Here is a 23,766-nt window from a genome sequence, read left to right on the forward strand (position 1 = left end):
CCTATTTGATCACAGGGCTCCATGTCCGTCGGTTTTATCAGAGATTCAACCTCCCCGACGGCATATTCCTTGTGGGTTAGGAGACGGCACGGACCCTCGTTGACGGGACCGGTGGAATTCATCACCCCCTTTCCCGCGCCATGGCCAGATGTCGGAGGGGACTTCTCCTTCAATGGTTCGACTGACGGAGTGACGGCAGTCTTTTTTGAGGGACGGCCGTCGCTCCCGTCAGGTTTCCTCTTCGCCACTTTGGCGACGGCCGTGGGGGTTGTCGAGGCTTCCCCCCCTGCTTCCTTGGCTTCTTCTCTTCCTTCTGACGAGCTGCTGCGGCCCGTATCCTTTGCTTCGCGGATTCCATCTCTACAACACAAACAAAGACTGATTAGGAAAAGTGACGGAAGTAATTAAACTGACGGGAACTAACTCTACTCACGTCGGCGCGCAAACTCTTCCAACCTACAAGCTTCCGCTGACGGATCTGGGCCCCCACAGTATAAATGGAGGGTGTCAAGGGTGATCAAGTTCCTGCACTTGCGGTCTTCCAAAGGGATTTCTAGGACCCGTTGGATGAACTCCTCCTGCTCGTCAGTTATATGCGGGCGGGTATAAGCTGAAAAGAAAAAATAACAAGTGTTAGTACCGTCACTTCAAAAAACACACGAGCCTCATGGGTGACGGGATTGACCTGAATCCTTGACAAAGGCCCAGGTATTGTCAAAGTAACCACTGGGCATCGTCGCCCACTCCTCCTGACGGCATACCCAGTCCGTCCCCTCAACAAAGAAATACCTACTCTTCCAGTTCCTATTCGAGTCAGGCATATCTGACACTAACCATAGCCCTTTCTCTCGGGCATTAAAGTGATACGTCCCCTTAGACGAGGCAATATGGTGAGGCCTGTAACAATAAAAGAACTCTCCCAGTGTAAGCTGACGGTGTCCTCCGCTAAGACTGCCCCATAGGATTTCAGCTCCTATAAAGATCCTCCAGGCGTTTGGGGCAACCTGGGTGACGGATATTCCAAGGAAATCAGCTAGCTGACGGTGCAGAGCCGTCAACGGTAACCTCAGGCCCGCAGCAAACATGGCGTCATACATACCGACGTCAGCTGTCCGCCCGGAGTAACACCTCTCACCCTCTCTAGGGAGACGGATGGGAATGTGGTCTGGGATCTGATAGCGAACCCGTAACTCCCTAAAGACCTTACCACTCATCCCAGGCAAAAATTTGTTGACGGCTCAATCCTCAGGAAGAATGAAGGGACGGTTATCTCCGGAACCCTCCGAGGTTCCTTCACTGGATCTCTCATCCCCGTCACTATCCTCCCCGTCAACATCTATTCCATCCCCGTCAACATCCATTCCATCCCCGTCGTTTTCATCCCCTCTTCCCTCATCCCCATCTCCCTCAGCAAAACTCTCTTCACTGTCAGGAGATTGGGCTGACGACTCTCTCTCTGACGGGAGGGAGAACTCTGACTCATTTCCAGAACCAAAGGTCTCGTCGTAGCCCGCTCCCTCACGGACTGACGACTCGTCACAAGACGCGTCACTCGACATCTGACTACCTACAAGTGACGGGTTCAAACTAAGTACCTAGGCTGACGGCCTCACTAATGAGGCAAAAATAAAAAGAAAAAGAAGGAAGGAGAGAGGATGAAAACTTACCGGTATGGAAGCCTTCTGGACGGCTCTAGAGACAGCAACGGATAAACTGACGGAGGTGAAGCTGACGCAAGGTGAGCGACGGTCTGTCTCTCCACAAGTTCAGCAAGGTTGAAATAGTGAAAAATGACTGGAAACGCTGTTTATATATGGAAAAAAATGGCGTGGAAGACGAAGCGACGTCTCGTCAGAAGTGAGGCCAATGGGAACGAGCCACCTGTCCAAGGCATTAAATGCTCAGATCTACGCAAACGATGTTTCTGCCTCTTTTAAAAACAAACTCCATAACCCGTCAGTGCAGAGGGTGACGGAGATATGGAGTAGGGGGCAAATGATGAGGATAAAATTGTGCTGGCAAGGGTGACGGCACATACCTGACAAGGGTGACGGCACATACCTGACAAGGGCGACGGTGCAGACCTGGCAAGGGTGAAGATGCAGACTTAACAAGGGTGACGAGATGGTCTTGCCGTCAGCATACCTTCTAGGCTGACGGTGACCTAAGGCAAAAGAACTCCACATAGGGCCGAACGTCCTGAAGCTTACGGGGTAAGCGTAGACTGACGGGATAACACAAACTGACGGCGTCAGTCTATGAAATGTCCATTCTGCACATTTTCATGTACAAGTAAATAACTTGCTCCCCACGTTTCATGGAACCTAGGGACTCCTATATGGAAAGAATCCCGTAAAATACGCCCAAGAAGACTCCTATAAGGAAAAGACTTCTACTCCAAGGAAAAGAGGGTCAGCCCTCTCTACTATAAAAACCCAAGCACCCTCACAAACCAAGGTACGCATAATTTACCCTCTCTAGCACTCTAGAGCAGTGAGAATAATTCTAACTTGACCTTCGGAGGGTGTTTGGCCGATACCACACCGGTACCCCCCGCTAGGTCATTCCTTTTCGTTGTGCAGGTGCCATTCGCGATCGTACGAGGAACGTGTGACTCACTGGTGGGCAAATTTCCGGCATCATCACCACACATCTAGTAAGTAATCATACAGAATACACAACGGAATAGAGTCAAGCAAAGCATGAGTATTCTGATTTTTCACAAACTCATTCAATGATATCAAAAATATTTATTCCAAAACATATAATGAATCACTTAATACATATGTAATTACGTCTTAAAATCATTAGAAAACACATACACATAATTGATCAGAGCACAGTGTCATATATACACATCACATATTCTCACATACAATCCTGTGAGAGGATACCAACATTTAACCCCTGTTGGTGAGGGATCAACACATATTTTCACATACAATCCTGTGAGCAGATTTACACATTTATCTGATCAATTCTAAAAACATTTATTTTGAGTCACATATCACAAAACAAAATATATACAAAATAGAATAATTTTCTTAGTATTAACAATTATTCCAAATATAAAGGCATAGTGAATATCACAATATCGAATTGAACATAAATCAAAGGATGCTTGACTCTCTTAGGGAATGGATAAGAACTGGAGAGTTTATATAAATATTTTTACAATTCTTGAGTAAGTTTGAAAACCCAATTTGCTAAAAGAAACGTCTTAAATACCATTTGAAAAATAAGAATATGACTTTGAAATCACTTGGTTTTAAACAAACTTAAAGAACAAAACCCTTTTTAGAAAACTTACTTTGAAACTCAATTATTTTCGGAAAATAGTTTAGTTTAGAAATCATCTTTTAAATGAGATTTGGACATTCAAAACATTATTTAAAATTCGAAATTTCTCTTTAAAACATTGTCTAAAAGTCGAAGTTTCTCTTTCAACGATGTAAAAATAATGACTTCGATAAACTTTAGAAAACATTAGCTTAAAAACATAACTTTTGAAAATCTTTAACTTCTAAGAACCTAAAGAATAAAACTTGTGCATATTATGCATAATTACTTATAGCACTTGAATCGCTCTGAAAGTTCAGCTGAAACGCTCTCCAAATAGTCTCAAAATACTCTTAAATAGGATCTATAATCAATCATGAAAATTACTTAATATCCTCCACAAAATATAAATCTTATTGACTTATACAAATTGACTCACTAAAATTATACTTGGTGAACTAAATGATAACACTAATGCAAAGCATCTCTACCCAAGAATATGATTCCTTGAATTTATCAAAACTCAGAGTCAACAGCCAATACTTTAGGATTTAATATATGTCCTAAACAAAAGTAAAACCTGAAACATGAATAAGGCTCTATAACTGAAACTTTGTTCTAAAATACACATTATGGACAAACCTAGGATTTAATATATAACCCCAGTGAAAACTGTGGGCCAAAACTAATATGACTTGTTCATGGACTTAATATCATTGACCCTAATGTATTAAAAATCTAAGCATTATTTTGAGATGAAATTAGAATTTGGGTAAAAGAAACAAGTCTGCCATTATCCTTTGAAAGAATTGTAAACGTGTTGATCTCTAATGGTTCATTGTATTCAAAGTCTAGGCAAAGACTACCGAGGTCATCACTTCATCCATTAGAGAACTTGGACTTTGACAAAAGTGAGAGCTAACTAGTGGCACATGGGTGGGGTCGGGTGCAAATTCTCCAGCAAGTTAGAATTAATGTTACGGCAGCCCAAAAGTTCTTATAGACCTACTAAAGTGACGCTAGCCTTATACATGGATTTAACAATTCCGGCTTTTGCTCTAGGGTCCGAACAGTGGCAACCTAGGATTCCAGAATTATTGAAACCGTGTAAAATCATAATCTAAGAAGTAAAAAGGAAATAAAGGTGGGCCTAAAAGAAGTAATGGTAAGGGTAAAAATAAACTTAAAACTCTTATTGGGCCAGTCAAAGGGAATGAGGAGAATAATGGGTTGACAAAGAAAAGCCCAAAATAGGGATGTTGGACTAGGCTCCATACAGGACCAAAAAATAAGGATGGGATGGAGATTATAGAAATGGAGAGTGACCCAAAGAGAAAGTGTGATGCTATCAAAACTAATCTCACTGAGGTCATGGGGAAGGAAAAGAAGCAAAGGTTGGATGAGGAGACTAGAAGCCTCAATATTCTTATGGCAACACATCTAGGATCGGCGGAGGTTGCTAAGCAACCCTGTTGAGTCCAATGAGTCTTATAAGCCAAAACTATCGGGGGCTTAGGAACCTTCGGTCAATTAAAACCTTGGAAAAGGTGGTCAATAAGAAAGATCCCAATATTGTTTTCCTTATGGAGACGAAGTTGAACAGAGACTAGATGGAAAAAGTTAAGGATAAATGTAACATGAAACATGGCTTGATTGTACCAAGTGAAGGGAAGAGTGAAGGACAGGCTTTGCTATGGAAGGAAGAGATAACAATGGAGGTTCAGACGTACTCTCAGACACATGTTGACGCGTTGGTGGATGGTGGAGTAGGTATAGGATGGTGGCACCTTACGAAGTTCTATGGCAATTCGGATATAGCAAAAAGGCTTGAGTCATGGGCAAAGCTTCGACACTTGAAAGGAGCCTTGACCCTACCGTGGCCCACAATTGGCGACTTCAACGAAATCACAGGAGCATCGGAGAAGGAGGGTGGGAATGATAGGCCAAGACAGTAGATGAAGAATTTCATTGAGACCATTAACTACTATGGTCTGCGGGACTTGGGTTTCATTAGCCTAAAATTCTCGTGGTTGTACCAGAGAGCGGATGGTTTGCAAATTAGGGAGCAGTTGGACAGAGCAATGGCAACCCTAGGGTGGATAAACATCTTCCCTGAGGCCAAACTATTCCACCTTACTTCTTCAGTATCGGATCACTCATCGTTAGCCCTTCGAATGGTGTAGAAACAGTGGAAGAAGAAGGCTAGGAAAACTTTCAAATTTGAATCAATGTGGCTTAGAGATCAGAGATGTGAAGAGGTGGTATAGGAAGCGTGGGAGGAAGGTAAGTTGGCAAGCACAGGGAATATGTTAGGGAGCTACTTGGAAAAATGTCAAACCATATTGGAAGTATGGAATAAAATGGAATTCGGGCATGTGGGTAGTAAGATGGCTGAGTTGCAAAAACGGCTTGCATGGATTGAACTTTAACCTTCATCCCCTAAGATTAGTCAAGAGTTGAAGAGTACCCAAATTGACCTAAACTGTTGGCTAGAGAAAGAGGATGATATGTGGTAGCAACGGTCAAGACTTAATTGGTTTCGATTAGGGGATAGGAATACAAGCTTTTTCCATGCAAAAGCTTCTGCCCGACATAAGAAAAATCTCATCGAGGTACTACTAGATGTAAATGAGGTATGGCATAAGGATGAGGGAAAGGTGGAAGAAGTGGTGGTTGCATATTATGATGAGCTGTTTACCATGAGTCACCCAACAAAGTTTTCAGAGCTTATTCAAGCTGTCTAGCCAAAGGTGACTACATCAATGAACCAAATGCTTACTAGAGACTTCATTGCAGTGGAGGTCAAACTAGTTCTAAAGCAAATGTACCCACTGAAAGCACTAGGATCGGATGGTATGCCCCCTCCCCCCCTTTCTTTCAGCACTTTTGGGGTACAAGTGGTAAGGTGGTCACAGCAACAATATTGGATTTTCTTAACCTTGATGTTTTCTCCTAACTTTAATAAAACTCACATTGTTTTAATTCTAAAGGTTAAGGAGCCAAAAAAAGGTAACTAATTATAGGCCTATTAGTTTGTGCAATGTGGTGTACAAAATTGCATCAAAAGCTATAGTTAATAGGCTAAAGAAAATATTACCTTCCATTATTAGTGATACCCAAAGTGTCTTTATGCATGGAAGGTTAATTACTGATAATGTACTTGTGGCCTTTGAGACTATACACCACATTAGCCAGAATAAAAGGGGGAAAGGTTGGGGAGATGGCTCTGAAAGGTTGGGGAATGGGTTTGTTTGGATAAAATCATGGAGAAGCTGGGTTTTGATGTAAAGTGGAGGAGTCTTATTTTACAATGTGTCACATTTGTCACGAATTCTATAAAGATTAATGGGGTTCCTAGGGGCAATATTGTTCCATCTAGGGGGATCTGTCAAGGAGACCCTTTATCATCTTATCTCTTTATTTTATGTGCAAAGTTCTCTCATCACTGATAAAATCTTCAATGGTACATGGTGTCATGGGATGAGTTGCTGTTTGTCGTGGTGGCCCAAAACTATCACACCTTTTCTTTGTAGATGATAGCTTGATTTTTTGCAAGGCTTCTCTTGTAGAGTGTGATGCTCTCCAAAGAATCTTGAAGGTATATGAGCAAGCATCAGGCCAGCAGCTAAATCAAGCAAAAACATCCTTATTCTTCAATAGCAATACACCTAATGCAATCCAAGAGGAGATCAAGCAAATATTTGGAGCTCAAGTTATAAAACAACATGAGAAGTACCTGGGCTTGCCCTCATTGATGGGGAGGAATAAAAGGAATACCTTCAATGAGATTAAAGAGAAACTTCGTAAAAAGTTGGCAAGGTGGAAGAAGAAGATGCTGTCTAAAGCTAAAAAAGATGTGTTAATCAAGGCGGTGGCCCAAGCTATACCAACATACACCATGTGTTGCTTTAAACTACAGGATTCATTATGTGAAGAATTGACAAGTATGATAAGGAACTTTTGGTGGGGACAAAGGAAAAAGAAAAGAAATTAGCTTGGTTGAATTAGGAGAAATTGTGTGAGCCAAAATCTAATTGTGGTATGGGGTTTAAACAGCTTAAACAGTTTAATCTGGCTCTCTTAGCAAAGCAGGGTTAGAGGCTCCAAACCAATCAAAATTCCTTTGTTTACCGGGTTCTCAAGGAGAGATATTTTCTGCGGTGTGATTTCATTGAGGCTTCTCTTGGTAAAAACCCTTCTTATTCTTGGCGTAGTATCATGTCCGCTCAAAACTTGGTTAGAAAGGGTGTACAGTGGAGAGTTGATAATGAAAGCAATATTCGAATCGGGGTGACAAATGGCTACCTTCATCCTCCACATACAAAGTTGTTTCACCCAAGCAGTTTCTACACCCAGATACAAGGGTTAGTGAGTTGATTGATCATACCACATCAAGCTAGAAGACAAATATCCTTGATGCCTTATTCCTTCCCTATGAGGCCGATGTGATAAAAGGGATTCCAATAAGCTCACGCCTTCCTGCAGATAAACTGATATGGGTAGAGGCATCCAATGGCAAGTTTAGCATTAGAAGCGCTTATGGAGTAGCAATGCAGCTCTCAAAATCTACAGACCTTGGTGAAAGCTCAGACAACAGCAAGTTGCGTCAATTCTGGAAAAAGATATGGGACCTACCCCTGCCACGCAAGGTTCGTCACTTTACATGGTGGGCGTGCAGAGATGTCCTTCCCACAAAGGTTAATCTCATGCGACGGAAAGTGGTGCAGGACGAGATCTGTGTGGTGCAGGACGAGATCTGTGATAAGTGCAGATTGGAGGCCGAGACAACTGGTCACCTATTTAGGACGTGCCTAAAATCCAAGGAAGTATGGTCATGCTCGAAAATGGTGGTGTTGTCGAGTCAAGCAAGGTTCCAATCTTTCTAGGATTTGCTATGGGATATGTTGTTTGGGGATCAAGTCGATGAAGATAAGGTAGCGAAGACTGTCATCATTGCATGGGCACTGTGGTACAATCGGAATGAGATTCGAAATGGTGGGAAGCGAAGAAATGGCAAGGAGCTGGTTAGCTGGGCTTCACAATATATGGAGGAATATAAGACAACTATTGAGAGAATTGTTAGCAAAGCACCGCTAGTTGAAGGACGGAACACATGGGCTCCACCTCTGGTCAATGTATTCAAAGTTAATGTTGACGGAGCTATTTTCATGGATCAAAAAGCAGTGGGCGTTGGAGTGATTATAAGGGATGACAAAGGGAGCATCGAGGCTGCACTGAGAAGAAGATAAATGCTCCGTTGGGTGCTATTGAGCAGAGGCTATGGATTTCAAAGCAGGTCTGATGTTTTCATACGACATAGGTATTCAAGATTTCATCATAGAGGGGGTAGAGTTTTCTCATGTAAGAAGACAGAGTAATAGACCAGGCCACTTATTAGCTAAAGATGCCTCTGGTGTTGTTGACTACACTGCTTAGATTGAAGAAAATCCTTACTTTTTAGAACAACCTCTTATCCACGATGTAACGAGTCAGTTCATAATAAAATCTTAGTTTTCTTATCCAAAAAAACAAAAAACACTTTCACAAGGTAGCAAGTTATTATTAATTTTAATATCATTGAAATTACTTTCTTAACTACCATTAAAAGCAAATATCAATCCGTTATTTAGGATCTATTATGAAAATATTGTTTACATAACATGTCTCAATAAAAATCAATAAATATATTAGACGGGAACCAAGATTTCAATAAGTACGAAACTAAGATTTCAATTGAGGGTCACTGAAATATATATGAACCAAATGTTAACATTTTGTTTGAGGAATTTTTGGAATTGGGATACCGAAATTAGTGGTTTATAATGTTACATCACCAGCATTGATTTCTGAATAATCAATTTTTTTTTAAGAAGTTAAATATTGTAGTGGATGTTCCCAATAATTGTATAACTAAAAAATTAATTATTTCTCTTAAATAAAAATTAAAAATTAAAAATTAAAAAGACCTAAAGCGGTAAAGCCAAAAAATATTAACAATAAAAAAAAAAAATCCAAAAAAAAGTGTGTCGAAATGTCAATATTGAGTGAGATACTAAATATAAAATAAAAAAAATAGAGTGTCGTAGTGCTCATTACACACGGACTCAATCAGATAAGGAGAAGAGGTTGAGCACTGTAGGGGCGGATTCAATCATTCAAAAACTAATGATAACAAAAACTTAAAGCACTTACTTATTTTGTCTGCCTCCTAGTCAGTTGTCACTAGTTTTTCATTAATGCTTAATATTTTTTTAAAGAAATAATTACAACATTCTACTAATTTCGCAGCTCGAATCTTTTTCCTCTAGACCTTCAATCACTTTGTGCATAGGGAGATGTCAATTCAGCTACAAAGCCTTTGGCCATTAATACTTAATATGAGTGGGTGCATTCTGCACAATCACTAGTCAATATGAGTGGACCTTCTCCCTTCTGCCCGTGTATGTGTGTTAAAAAATATTTAGTATTCTCAAAAGAAAAAACAGTGGATTAATCCCACATTGGAAAATGAATGTGAGTTAAAGAGGTTTAAAATCTATACTGTGTATCCAATAGTTAAGCCTTTTTCGATATACACTATTGTAAGTTTTTTTAAAAAAACTTTTACCCCTCTTCCCATATGTGTGTTAAAAAATACTTATTATTCTAAAAAAAAAAAAAAAAAGTTAATATGAGTGGATGTTTTAAAATATAATTTGTTTACAAATTTCTAAATGTATAGTATATCTCTATATATAAATAATGATTGGATAATTATAAAGTGATTGTAATGTAATTATGAATAACTGCAGGCCAGCTTGGGTAACTAAGTCTATGGCAAGTCTACGGTGGTTAGGGCTTCCTTACCCCACCACCCCCCATGGCAAGTCTATTTCCCCTTCACCTGTTGGAAACTTTGGTTAGCACGAAATGAAAGAATATTCAAAAACCAATCCCGCTCCCAACATAGCCTTATCTACTCCTCTGTACAAGCGGCGATAGAATTTCATTTCCTCACCGGTACCACCAAACGACCCTCGGACCTGGTTCCTCAGCTTATCAGCTGGCAAGCGCCCCCTACCCCTTTCTTAAACTCAACACCGATGGTAGTGCCCTAGATAACCCTGGTTTGGCCAGAGCAAGGGGTGTTCTTTGAGATCACCAGGGCCAATGGATTTCAGGATTCTCAGCGCATGTGGGCCTCGCAACAAATAATATGGCTGAGTTGGTTGTGGTCAGACAGGGACTGGCAATGGCGTGGAATATGGGCGTGAAGCTCCTTCAGCTGGAGCTAGATTCTAAAGTGGTCCTAACCTGGCTAACAAATACAAATATGAACTATCCCACTAATATGCTGCCTTTGATTTGTGATTGCAGGAACCTCTTGGATCAGGAGTGGGAAGTACACATGCAACACGTGTACCGTGAGGCAAATGACTGTGCAGATGCTCTAGCAAAGCGGGGGACCCACCACCGGAATCTGATGACTATGTATAGCGAATGTCCCACTTTTGTTTATGTATCATATGTGAGGGACTTGACTGGCCTGGGGGAAACTCGGCTTTTTGCCCCCAGCACAGTTGTTGGTGTTGTATGAACTCAGTTTGATATTAAATAAAACTTGACATAGGTGAGAAGAGAAAGAGTGCTGAAATAGACAGAATGGAGGATCATTCTCTTGAAGGGGAAAAGAGGAAGAAGCTTGAGGTATGTTCCACTTCTCTAACGGCGGAAGTTGCTCAGCAACCCCGCCGAGCATAATGAGTCTTTTAAGTTGGAACTGTCGGGGGCTTGGGAACCTTCGAACAGTTAATGCCTTGGCAAAGGTAGTGAATAAAGAAGAGCCCATTATTGTCTTTCTTATGGAGACAAAGCTGAAAAAAGATTGGCTGGTTTTGATTAAGGAAAAATGCAAAATGAAAAATTGTTTTGTGGTTCCTAGTATGGGAAATAGTGGTGGTCTTATTTTGTTGTGGAAAGAAGAGTTGAAGGTAGATGTAAGGAATTTTTCTCAAAATCATATTGATGCATAGGTGAATGGAGGGGAAGTTGGTTGGTGGCATTTAACAGGTTTCTATGGTCATCTGAATACGGCTAAAAGGCATGAATCTTGGGCAAAATTGAAGCATTTAAAAAGTACGACTTCTTTACCATGGTTGGTCATTGGTGATTTTAATGAGATTATGGGTCTCTCGGAGAAGGAAGGTGGAAGCATTCATCCAAGAAAACAAATGGCGGATTTTGTATCTACTATTGATCATTGTGGATTGTGTGATTTAGGTTTCATAGGATCTAAGTTCACTTGGCTATATCAAACAACTAGTGGGATTCAAATACGAGAAAGATTAGATAGGGCTTTGGCTACTTTGGAATGGATGTCTCTTTATCCAACAGCTAAGCTTCACCATTTATCTTCTTCAGTTTCAAATTATTCTCCACTATCACTTCATTTGTTTCAACAACGGAAGATAAGGAGACATAAAAAAACTTTTCGGTTTGAATCAATGTGGTTGAAGGATTTGAGGTGTGAAACGGTTGTCAAGAATGCATGGGAAAGTGGTCAATTGATGGAGTTGGATTGGGTTCTTCACAATTGTTTGGAGAGGTGCAAAGTTGACTTGTCTTCTTGGAATGCTATGGAATTTGGTCATGTGGGAAGAACTATTAGGGAGCTTCAAACCAAATTAGAATGGTTAAAGTTGCAGCCCATATCAAAGGAAGTTGTGGAAGCATTGAGACATACTCGAATTGAATTGAATTGTTGGTTGGATAGAGAGGATGATATGTGGAGACAATGATCAAGGATTAATTGGTTCCAAAATGGTGATAGGAATACAGCTTTCTTTCATGCCAAGGCTTCAGCTAGATATAGAAAGAATTTAATGGTGGGTTTGCTAGATAATGATGGGATATGGCAGATTGAAGAGGATAAAATGGAGGAGATAGCAATTGGGTATTTTGGGGATCTTTTCTTTACTAGTAATCCGGTGGATTTTTCTGATTTGCTCTTGGCTATGCAACCTAAGGTGACTCATGAAATGAATGAATGGCTAGTTCAACCATTTGTGGAGTGTGAAGTGAATGTAGCTTTGAAGCAAATGTATCCTCTTAAGGCATCGGGTCCTGATAGGATGCCTCCTCTGTTTTTTCAACACTTTTGGAGCACTAGTAGGACGATAGTCACCAAAACGGTACTTGATTTTCTAAACTTTGGTATTTCTCCACCTAACTTTAATGAAACCCACATAACTCTTGTCCCAAAAATTAAAGAGCCAAAAAAGATAACAGATTATAGACCTATTAGTTTATGCAATGTAGTGTACAAGATTGCTTCAAAAGCTATTGTAAATAGGTTGAAATGGTTTTTACCTTCAATTATTAGTGATACACAGAGTGCTTTTGTCCATGGGAGGTTGATTATTGATAATGTCTTGGTGACTTTTGAAACTATGCATCAGATTAGCCAAAAAAAGGGGGGTAAGATTGGGGAGATGGCTCTTAAATTAGACATGAGTAAAGCTTATAATAGGGTAGAGTGGGTTTGGCTTGACAAAGTCATGGAGAAATTGGGCTTTCCTGACCGTATGAGGGGTTTGATCATGAGATGTGTTTCTACGGTTACTTATTCAATTAAAATTAATGGGACACCAAGGGGACACATTATTCCATCAAGGGGGATCCGTCAAGGAGACCCTTTGTCACCTTACCTTTTCCTTTTGTGTGCAGAAGGTTTGTCTGCTTTGATCCAATCAGCAATGGATAGAGGTCAAATGGAGGGAGTAAAAATCTGTAGGGGTAGTCCAAGATTGTCTCATTTGTTTTTTGCAAATGATAGTTTGATTTTTTGCAAAGCGACATTAAAGGAGTGTGATGAACTACAAAGATTGCTTGCTGTGTATGAGAAAGCTTCTGGTCAACAATAAACCGTGCTAAAACATCTTTATTTTTTAGTGGCAATACTCCAAGGGAAGTTCAAGAGGAGATAAAGAATAGGTTTGGAGCCCAAATAATCAAACAACATGAGAAGTATCTTGGATTGCCTTCTTTGGTGGGGAGAAATAAAAGAACTACTTTCAATGCTATTAAGGAGAAATTGGGAAAAGTGTTAGCAGGTTGGAAGGAAAAACTGCTCTCCAAGGCGGGTAAAGAAGTTTTAATAAAAGCTGTGGCTCAAGCAATTCCAACTTACACTTTGAGTTGTTTCAAAATTCCAGATTCGTTTTGTGATGATCTAATGGGGATGACTAGGAATTTTTGGTGGGGTCAAAAAAAGGAGGAAAAGAAAATTGCATGGCTTAGTTGGGAGAAAATGTGTGAGCCTAAATGTGATGGTGGAATGGGTTTCAAGAATTTAAAATGGTTTAATAAGGCTTTGCTTGCAAAACAAGGGTGGCATCTCCAAATGGGTGGTAATTCTCTCCTTTATAGGGTCCTTAAGGCTAAATATTTCCCAACAGGTGACTTTGTTCATGCTTCGATTGGACACAATCCTTCTTATACATGGAGAAGTTTGATTTCAGCCCAAAGATTGGTCATTGAAGGTTTAAGATGGAGAGTTGGCAATGGAGCAAACATCAAGGTTTGGCAAGATAGGTGGCTGCCATGGGGTTCATCTCATAATGTAATTTCTCCAAGAATATTTTTGAGTGCTGATACGAAGGTTGCTAATTTGATTGATTCATCTACTGCCAAGTGGAAATCTGAGGTAATTGATAGCCCTTTTATTGCTCATGAAGTTGAATTAATAAAAAAAAATCCCTTTGAGTGCTACTCTACCAGTAGACAAACTTGTTTGGGCTGAAACAACAAATGGAAATTTCACTGTGAAGAGTGCGTATAACTTAGCTGTACATTTGTTCAAATCTACGAACTGTGGAACTACTTCTGATGGTAGTTCGTTGAGGAAGTTTTGGAAGAAACTTTGGTCTTTGCCCATTCCTCATAAAGTGTGCCATTTTTGTTGGCGTGCTTGTCGTGACACTTTACTGACCAAAGTTAAATTAAGGAGGCGTAATGTAATTGATGAAGACGTGTGTGTGCTGTAAGGAAAAGGCTGAGACAAATGGACATATTTTTTGGGGCTGCCAGAAAGCACAAGAAGCTTGGGCTGCTTCGAAAATACATTTGCTGCCTTTGGATGTCCATATTGATTCATTTCAGGATCTGTTGTGGTATGAGATGATGACTAATGCAGTAGGTGAGGAGAAATGTTCAAGATTGGTTATGATTGCTTGGGCATTATGGTGTAATAGGAATGACATTCTTCACCGGGGAGAAGGTAAAACAAGTCCGACTGTGGCACTTTGGGCAGCAACTTATCTCCAGGAGTATTGGTCTACAATTGGAACAAACAGTGGGGCTGTTTCTAACGGGTTTCTGCACTTATCTGACACACAAATGCAGTCGGCTTGGCTGCCTCCATCATCTGGTTCTTTTAAAATAAATGTGGATGGTGCTTTTTATTCCACAAAGAACCAGGCTGGCATTGGTGTTGTCATAAGAGACTCGCAAGGAAGGTTAATGGTAGCATTATGTAGAAAAATTAAAGCTCCATTGCAGGTGCTTGAAGTTGAAGCTAAAGCCTATGAAGCAGGTATGTTGTTGGCTAGATACCTGGGGCTGCAAGATGGGTTGTTGGAGGGTGACTCTTTGACCATTTCTAATGCTCTCAAAGGAATTTCGATACCACCCACATTTGTTGCTGCTATTGTGGAGGGCATTCATGTCATAGGAGTTGAAATTGATGTTGTTAATTTTTCTCATATGCGTAGATCAGGCAATAAGCTAGCACATATTCTAGCAAGACAAGCTCTAAGCTCTGTCAATGATGTAATTTGAATTGAAGAGATTCCTAGCTGTATTTAGCAAGCTCTTATCCAAGATGTAATTGGTTTGTGATGTTTTTTTAATGAAAGTTTGCAATGTGTTTATCAAAAAAATAAATAAATAAAATTCTTTGTTCTAAACTACTAGAATCCAACCATTGAATAGAGATCATGGAACTCTTATCTTCTCCAACCACTACCAATCACGAGAGAGAGTAGACTCCCCTCATATGAAACATTAAACCAAAATCTAAATTTCCATTGCTCAAAAGTATTCACATTCACAACAAAATCAACAGAAATTACCAGTATGACTTAGGCAATGCTTCTTTGAACCCAGAAACAATTGAAGAAATTTTCAAAGTAAAAATTCAAAGTGATAATTATAAAAGAGAAAGAAAGAACAAAGAAAACTATGCCAAGCTCTCATTTTTTTTTTTTTATTATATATAATATAAGATAAGATGTCATGGGAGAAACCCAAAAACCCCACCTCAACCAACCTGGCATAGAGGGAATCACAGAGCAAAGATCATCCCAAAGAAAAAACAAATAAATATATATATATATATATTGATTTTTTTTTAAATAAAAATTTGATATGCTTGAGTAAATTGAACCAAATATTCAGATAGAGTAAATGCAACAAAAAAAGATACTAATTTTTTTTTATAAGATTACCAATATTGGTTACAGATCATTCAAACTAGCAAAAACGAAAGTTACTGTATGTTCCCAAAAACCAACTAAAAGAAAATGCTGCTACATTCAAATAAGATCCAACAAATTCATCACAATTCCTTGATGCTTCAGTGCACACAGTGCGTTCAATACATTCTGCCCATTTTATGATACCCATATGCATAATATTAAGGAAAGGGGACACTAGACACGGAGCGACCCGTGAAAACGTTTTTTTTTTTTTTAATCTAAATCGACTAGCATTGACCCCGGACTGGGTTTGTTAAAGTTGCCGCAGCGGACGGGTCGGTTTTCGAAACTTAAAAATTAAATAAATAATCCTAATTTTTAAATATCGTAGGCTTTGTTTATTTTATTTTGAGAGAGACAGGAAAATGAAAAGTTGCTGGATGTGCCCCAGCGAGCATCTCCAATCGGTTTTACCATCTCAAAAAATTATTTTATCAATTATACAATACAATTTTACAATACTCCCAGCATCCCAACTTTTATTTTCTAATTCTACTCATTAAAATAATATTTCAACACAATAAAATAATATATCCCACAATCACCATCATTTACAATACAACACATTATTTTTTTTTTCTCTCTTTCTTTCCGTTCAAAAACCACAATCACCACCACCGCTGCACTACACGCACCTAAAACCACCACCACCACCAATCTACCGTCAACACCCAAAAAAAAAAAAAAAAAAAAAAAAACCAAACCATCAACACCACAAAAAAATAATAATAATAAAACACAGCAACTCACAGTCAAAAAACAGACCCACGCCCACTGGAAAAATCCACTCTATCAAAACCCCATCAGAACGAAACCCACGCAATCAAAACCTGATCTCCATATATGCCGATCAAAACTCCAATCTCCACAGAACCCACACCAATCAAAACTCCATCGGAACCCACCCGATCTCCTTCCGCTGATCAAAACCCCATCTGAACCCACCCAAAATCAAAACCCACATCGCCACACCAATCTCCACGCACGATTAGCCACAACCCACACACCTCACGATGAACTCCATGCAAAACGGCCCAAGCAGCTCCAATGGCAAGCCTTGAACGAGAGAGGGAGTGAGTACACAGTCACACGAAGAGAGTTAAAGTGAGAGTGCTGAGAGAGAGTGAAGAGAGAGTGCTGAATAAAAAAAAATATTTATTTTTAGAATTGAGCTAGGTACTGTAGCACAATTGTAAATTTTTTTACAATTTTACAATTTGACAAGTCCGGCTGGAGCTCACTTTTAATACCTTAATGCTAAAACATGCTAAAAAATGGCATTTAGAAGTCCAGCTGTGGATGCTCTAATGCCTAATTGCTTCCCCTGTTTTGCCTGACTCTCATTTTTCTAATTATTTAATCCCCTATTTATTATCATTATATATATATATATATTATTAATATATTTATTTTCCAGATTAGTTAATTCTTAATAAATCATAATACTATTATCTATCATTATTATTCCAAATTCCAATTCCAATAGTAGATCCTCTATACCACTAGAGTTCGAGGGTTTTATACCCATAAAAATCTGAGACAATTGTTCCAAAAAATTACAAATAACTTTTTCACACATTTCCACACATTTTTTCACTTACACGTATTTTAAAAAACTACAAACAATATTATTCAAACTTCTCTACCAAACGGTCCCATAAATTCTCTTCCATTTTTCAGACTAACGAAAAAAAAAAATTACTTATATAGATTGTCTAAGGATAACAGATATGCATTCTGTAAAAGATGTGATGACCAAATTGAACGATTAAAATAACTGGATGTGCTGCAACTAGTGATATGTGTCCTCATTTATCTTTTATTTTTTAGAAACGTGTCCTCATTTATCTTCAGTAATAATTGTCAAACTATGTTTCTCTCTTATATAAAGTCTATGGTTAATATGAAACCAATTATTCTGATGCATTAAAATAAAAATTAACTCTAATGTAGTATTTAACGTAAATAAGATTTTTAAAATTTGAAAATAAGATTTTTAAAATTTGAATAAATTTAGAGAGTTACTAATCTGATACATTGATGTTGGTTCAGACATATATCAAGAAGTTAGTTCCATTTAAAACTCTACCCATTTGTTTCATAGATAAACTAAAACCTTGAGTTAATTTTTTAGATGGATTATGCTATTTGAATTCACACAAAACTCTATCGAAAAAAACAAAACTCTCCTCTTCTCAATCTTATGGTGTTTCAATTTAGCTAAATTTTTATTACTCTTTCAAACTGTTTCTCTCCTCTCCCTCCTTCTTCCATGAATCAAAACCTCTGAACTCAACCATGAAAGTAAAAGATTCAAATTATTGTTCTCTTAAAAGAATAATGGCTTGCTTATTTATATGTATGATTCTCTCTTACTTGTTTGCATTTATATACAAGCCATATTATTGTCCCAAACAATCTTTCTCAGTCCATCAGCAAGATAATTCTGCGATATCATCATTTGGTCCAACTCCTAAGAAAACAAATCTTTCCCTTATAGTTTCTAGTCCAATTCCTAACTCCCTAGAAAAAACAAATCTTTCCCATATAGTTTTTGGCGTTGCATCCTGAGCCAAACTTTGGAACAAAAGGAAACAATATATTAGTCTATCGTGGAGACCCAGTGAAATGCGTGGAAATATTTGGTTAGATAAGCATGTCAAAGTTGAACCTAATGATAATGGTTTACCTCCTTTGAGGATTTCCAGTGATACTTCAAAGTTCAAGTACAAGCACAAGGAAGGCCATCGGTCTGCCATACGTATAACTCGCATAGTATCAGAGACCTTGAGGCTAGGTATGAAGAATGTTAGGTGGTTTGTAATGGGGGATGATGACACATTTTTTGTTCCCGATAATTTGGTCAAGGTTTTGCAGAAGTATGATCATAATAGCTATTATTATTATTTTTTTTTTTTGAAAGCATAATAGCTATTATTATATTGGAAGTACATGTGAAAGTCATTTGCAAAACATAGACTTCTCATATAATATGGCCTATGGTAGTGGTGGATTTGCTATAAGTTATCCATTAGCAATGGCACTTGAGAAAATGCAAGATAAGTGTATACAGAGGTATCCAGGTTTGTATGGATCAAATGATCGAATTCAAGCTTGCATGGCTGAACTAGGTGTTCCTCTCACAAAGGAAAAAGGATTTCACTAGGTTAGCATTTTTTTCCTCTTTTTTTTTTTTTTGCTTAATTAATATGCATGAAATTAAGAACATCATTTTTGTTTGTTCCACTAAACTTTTGTTAAAATAATGAAAAATGATTTTGTAATTATGTTAAGATATAGATAGGAGAGAGTTTGGAAACTCTATATAAGAAACACGGATGTTTTTTTTTGTTAGAATACTAAGTATTTTTTTTAACACACACAGGAAGAGGAGAGATGGTTTTTTCTATCCAAAGGGTACTGATAAGTGGTTAAATTACAGTAGAATTTTAGCTAGATAACATTTCTAAAAGTAACCATTATAATAATATTATAATAATGAGAACCAGTTTCTACGCCAAAGATTTATTATTGTAAATTGATTATTGTAACCCTTTATGTGTGTAATTAAAACTAGTGTGTAACCCATTCCACCGGGTTTACTGCAATAAATATAGTGTATGTTTGGGTCCACGTTTTCCTGAGTTTGCTGCGTTTTCCTCCTTTTTTTTTTTTTTTTTTTTTTTTGTTTTCACGCGTTTTGAGTATTGCGGTTACTGTTCAATGAACAGTAACCACAAAAGTGGACTTTCTGCCGTGAACAGTGCACATATGCACTGTTTACGGACCCACAAATTTCATTTTTTATCAATTTTTTCATTAAAAATGGGTCCCACAGCACTATTCACATATTTAAAAATTATTTTGCTACAGTGTTTTCAGTTTTCAGTTTCAGCAAAATAAGTTCTATCCAAACACACCCATAATATTAGACAAATAATATAGAATTTAGATAAATAGATAGGAATTTTTTTTTTTTTTTTTTTTTTTTTTTTTTTTGAAGAGAATAGATAGGGATGTTTTATTAATTGTTAATAGCTAAGCTAATTTAGGTGCCATCAATGGGTTTAAGCAAGACTGTTGTCTTACATCAATGGGCATAGTTTTACAATGATGAATTAAATTAATAACATGCCTAAAAATTAGCTATAAATAGAGGAAATAAAAAATATTCATCTCTAATAATTATTTCTTCTCATTGATGATTAGTTTGATGTGTATGGCAACCTAGTGGGCCTCCTAGCAGCGCACCCAATTGCGCCTCTAGTCTCGTTGCACCACTTAGACATGGAGGCTAATTACATATTCCCCAATACGAAGGACAAAGTGGCCGCCCTTAAACGATTCAGGCGCCCAATGAAGATGGACTCGGCTGGGCTGATGCAACAATCCATTTGCTATGACAAAAATCGAAATTGGACAGTATCTGTTTCATGGGGCTACGTTGTACAAATATTCCGAGGCACTTTCTTAGCCAGAGATATGGAATTGCCTGAAAGAACCTTTGTTGATTGGCACCATAAAGCTGATAACACTGCTTTCCCCTTCAACACTCGCCCTAATAGTACGCACAAATGTCAAATATCTTTTGTGTATTACATTTCTACTGCTACAACTTCAGCAGCCACTGAATATCTTCTACATAAAACTCCGCTACAAAACTGAGAATGGCAAATGCCAAGTCCTTCTCAAATTGAAATTGTTGATGTTTACAAGACGCCCAACCCATATTTGTGGGATAAGGTAATCATTTTTTTTTTCCTTTCTTCTTTAGGACAATAATCAATACTTCATGAGATGCTGCCTAATTTAATTGATGTTAACACTAGAAAATGTATTTAGTCAACTTGAGTTACGAATTTAATTTATAATCATATCATCTGTTATTATCTTGATTGATAACTTACATTGTTCTTTGTATTTTGAACATGAGCATCCAAGAAGAAACTGCTGTAGGATCTTGCCAACTACCAAGAGACGTACTATGGTAATTGATGTGGGAAAATGCAAAGAAGATGAAATTATTGCATTGCGGTGACAAAACTAGTATTGATTTTCCCTATTTTGTTGTTAATATTGTCCCTTATAATTTAATGATTTCTTCAGCAATGTGTAAGAACGTTGCCAATGGCCTCGTAGCCAAGTGGCACCTAGATTCCTTTGTAACCTGTTACTCGAAAGTTCTATCCCCTATCCTTACCAAGCAAAAAAAAATTAAGAACATTATTCAGGAAATAAAAAATTCTTTCATCAAAATGTTAAAACCAAGGTTTTTTTTTTTTTTTTTTTTTTTTAATAGTTGCACAAGTCTATTATAAAAAATTATAAAAGTTATGAAACTAACATAGGAGGCTCATATCTTATTGTATTAACCAAAAAAAAAAATGTTATCAGAATGTTCAAGACCTTGTTTAAGATTTTCTTTCTACATTTTTTCCCCTATGAATGAGAAATTTTATTTCAAAGAACTTATTATTGCAAGACAATACAAAAACATTTCGAAAATCCTACTAGAAGGCTAATATATTATTTTATTAATATTTGAGATGTAGAACTTAATTAGTTCATTTCGCTGGAGTAGATTTACAGTTTTTTTTTTTTTTTGCCTCATAAATTCAAGATTAAAGATGGGATGTATAGATAATTATGAAGTATATTAAGATTTTAAAAATAAATTATCCTATAACTTCGAGTACTTATCATTTTAATTTCAAGAATTTATCATTTCTTTAAATAAAATTTAAGGGAGTAAGGATTTTTTTTTCACTGATTTTTAAAAGAAAAACTGAAAAAAGAAGTCTCGATGATAATAGCCTAGAAATTGATATTAGTAGAAAATGCTGGTATATAGGACTTTTGAATTATCTGAGCAATCTCGGAATTTGGATAATCATAATCACGAGGAAAAGTCTCTAAAGTGAATCCAAATTCCAAGAGTCATTCTATGAGTCTTTTGGGTTAATATTGCAAAAACTGAAATTAATTTGCGTTATAGATACTATTGAAACTTATTTGGGATTTTGAGGAGAGAGACTGAATTTCGGTATCACCATTGCCAAAATTCAGCCAAAAGTATGAGAGAGAAGATGTAAAAGGAGGAAAGAGAAAATGTTGAATTTCGGCAACGTGGATACCGAAATTCCTCTACCCAGTTCTGTTGCCCGAACCCTCTCTCCTGTGTGCCCGAGTGTGGAGTGCCCAGAGAAAAAAAAAAAAAAAAAAAAGGCAATTGCGGTAATGCAATTGCCGAAATAGGGGAGAAAAAGAATTTTTTTTTTTTTTTTTTTTTTTTTTTTTTGGTAATTGTGGCCATGGCAATGCCGAAAATGAAAAAAAAAAAAAAAAAAAAAAAAAAAAAAAGTGATTCCAAAATATCTGAAAGAGTAAAAAAAATGTAATGTCTACAATATTTTTACAACATTTTCACAATAAATCACATGTAATTAATTATAATTAGTTAAAAAAAATTTGTGACAAAGTAATTGTGGCAATAGGATTGCCGAAAATGTGAAAAAAAAAAAAAAAAAAAAAAAAAAAAAAAAAAAGAGAATTGTGGCAATGGGATTGCCGAAAATGTGAGGAAAAGAAAAAAAAAAAAAAGAATTGTGGCAATGGGATTGCCGAAAATGTGAGGAAAAAAAAAAAAAGATAATTGTGGCAATGGGATTGCCGAAAATGTGAGGAAAAAAAAAAAAAAAAAAAAAAAAAAAAAAAAAAAAAAAAAAAAAAAAAAAAAAAAGTGGTTCCAAAATATCTAAAAGAGTAAAAAAAAGTGTAATGTCCACAATATTTTTACAACATTTTCACAATAAATCACATGTAATTAATTATTATTAGTTAAAAAAATTTGTGGCAAAGTAAAATGTGAAAAGAAAAAAAAAAAAAAAAAAAAACAAAGAATTGTGGCAATGGGATTGCCGAAAATGTGAGGAAAAAAAAAAAAAGAATTGTGGCAATGGGATTGCCGAAAATGTGAGGAAAAGAAAAAAAAAAAAAAAAAAAGTGGTTCCAAAATATCTAAAAGAGTAAAAAAAAGTGTAATGTCCACAATATTTTTACAATATTTTCACAATAAATCACATGTAATTAATTATTATTAGTTAAAAAAATTTGTGGCAAAGTAATTGTAGCAATAGGATTGCCGAAAATGTGAAAAGAAAAAAAGGAAAAAAAAAAAAAAAAAGAATTGTGGCAATGGGATTGCCGAAAATGTGAGGAAAAGGAAAAAAAAAAAAAAAAATTGTGGCAATGGGATTGCCGAAAATGTGAGGAAAAGAAAAAAAAAAAAAAAAAAAAAAAAAAAAGAATTGTGGCAATGGGATTGCCGAAAATGTGAGGGAAAAAAAAAATTTGTGGCAATGGGATTGCCGAAAATGTGAGGGAAAGAAAAAAAAAAAATTTTGTGGCAATGGGATTGCCAAAAATGTGAGGAAAAAAAAAATTGTGGCAATGGGATTGCCGAAAATGTGAGGAAAAGAAAAAAAAAAAAAAAAGTGGTTCCAAAATATCTGAAAGAGTAAAAAAAAGTGTAATGTCCACAATATTTTTACAATATTTTCATAATAAATCACATGTAATTAATTATTATTAGTTAAAAAAATTTGTGGCAAAGTAATTGTGGCAATAGGATTGCCGAAAATGTGAAAAAAAAAAAAAAAAAAAAAAAAAAAAAAAAAAAGAATTGTGGCAATGGGATTGCCGAAAATGTGAGGAAAAGAATTAAAAAAAAAAAAAAAAAAGAATTGTGGCAATGGGATTGCCGAAAATGTGAGGAAAAGAAAAAAAAAAAAAAATTGTGGCAATGGGATTGCCGAAAATGTGAGGAAAAAAAAAAAAAAAAAAAAAAGATAATTGTGGCAATGGGATTGCCGAAAATGTGAGGAAAAGAAAAAAAAATGGTTCCAAAATATCTGAAAGAGTAAAAAAAAGTGTAATGTCCACAATATTTTTACAATAAATCACATGTAATTAG

At 36.9% G+C, this 23,766-nt stretch overlaps 1 pseudogene; it reads left to right on the forward strand.

Moving 5' to 3' along the window:
* Nucleotides 1-18,134: 18,134 nt before the first annotated feature.
* On the forward strand, nt 18,135-20,832 carry LOC126721838 (uncharacterized; annotated as a pseudogene).
* Nucleotides 20,833-23,766: the final 2,934 nt, after the last annotated feature.

This window comes from Quercus robur, chromosome 4 (assembly GCF_932294415.1).
Source record: "Quercus robur chromosome 4, dhQueRobu3.1, whole genome shotgun sequence".
Lineage (NCBI taxonomy): Eukaryota > Viridiplantae > Streptophyta > Magnoliopsida > Fagales > Fagaceae > Quercus > Quercus robur.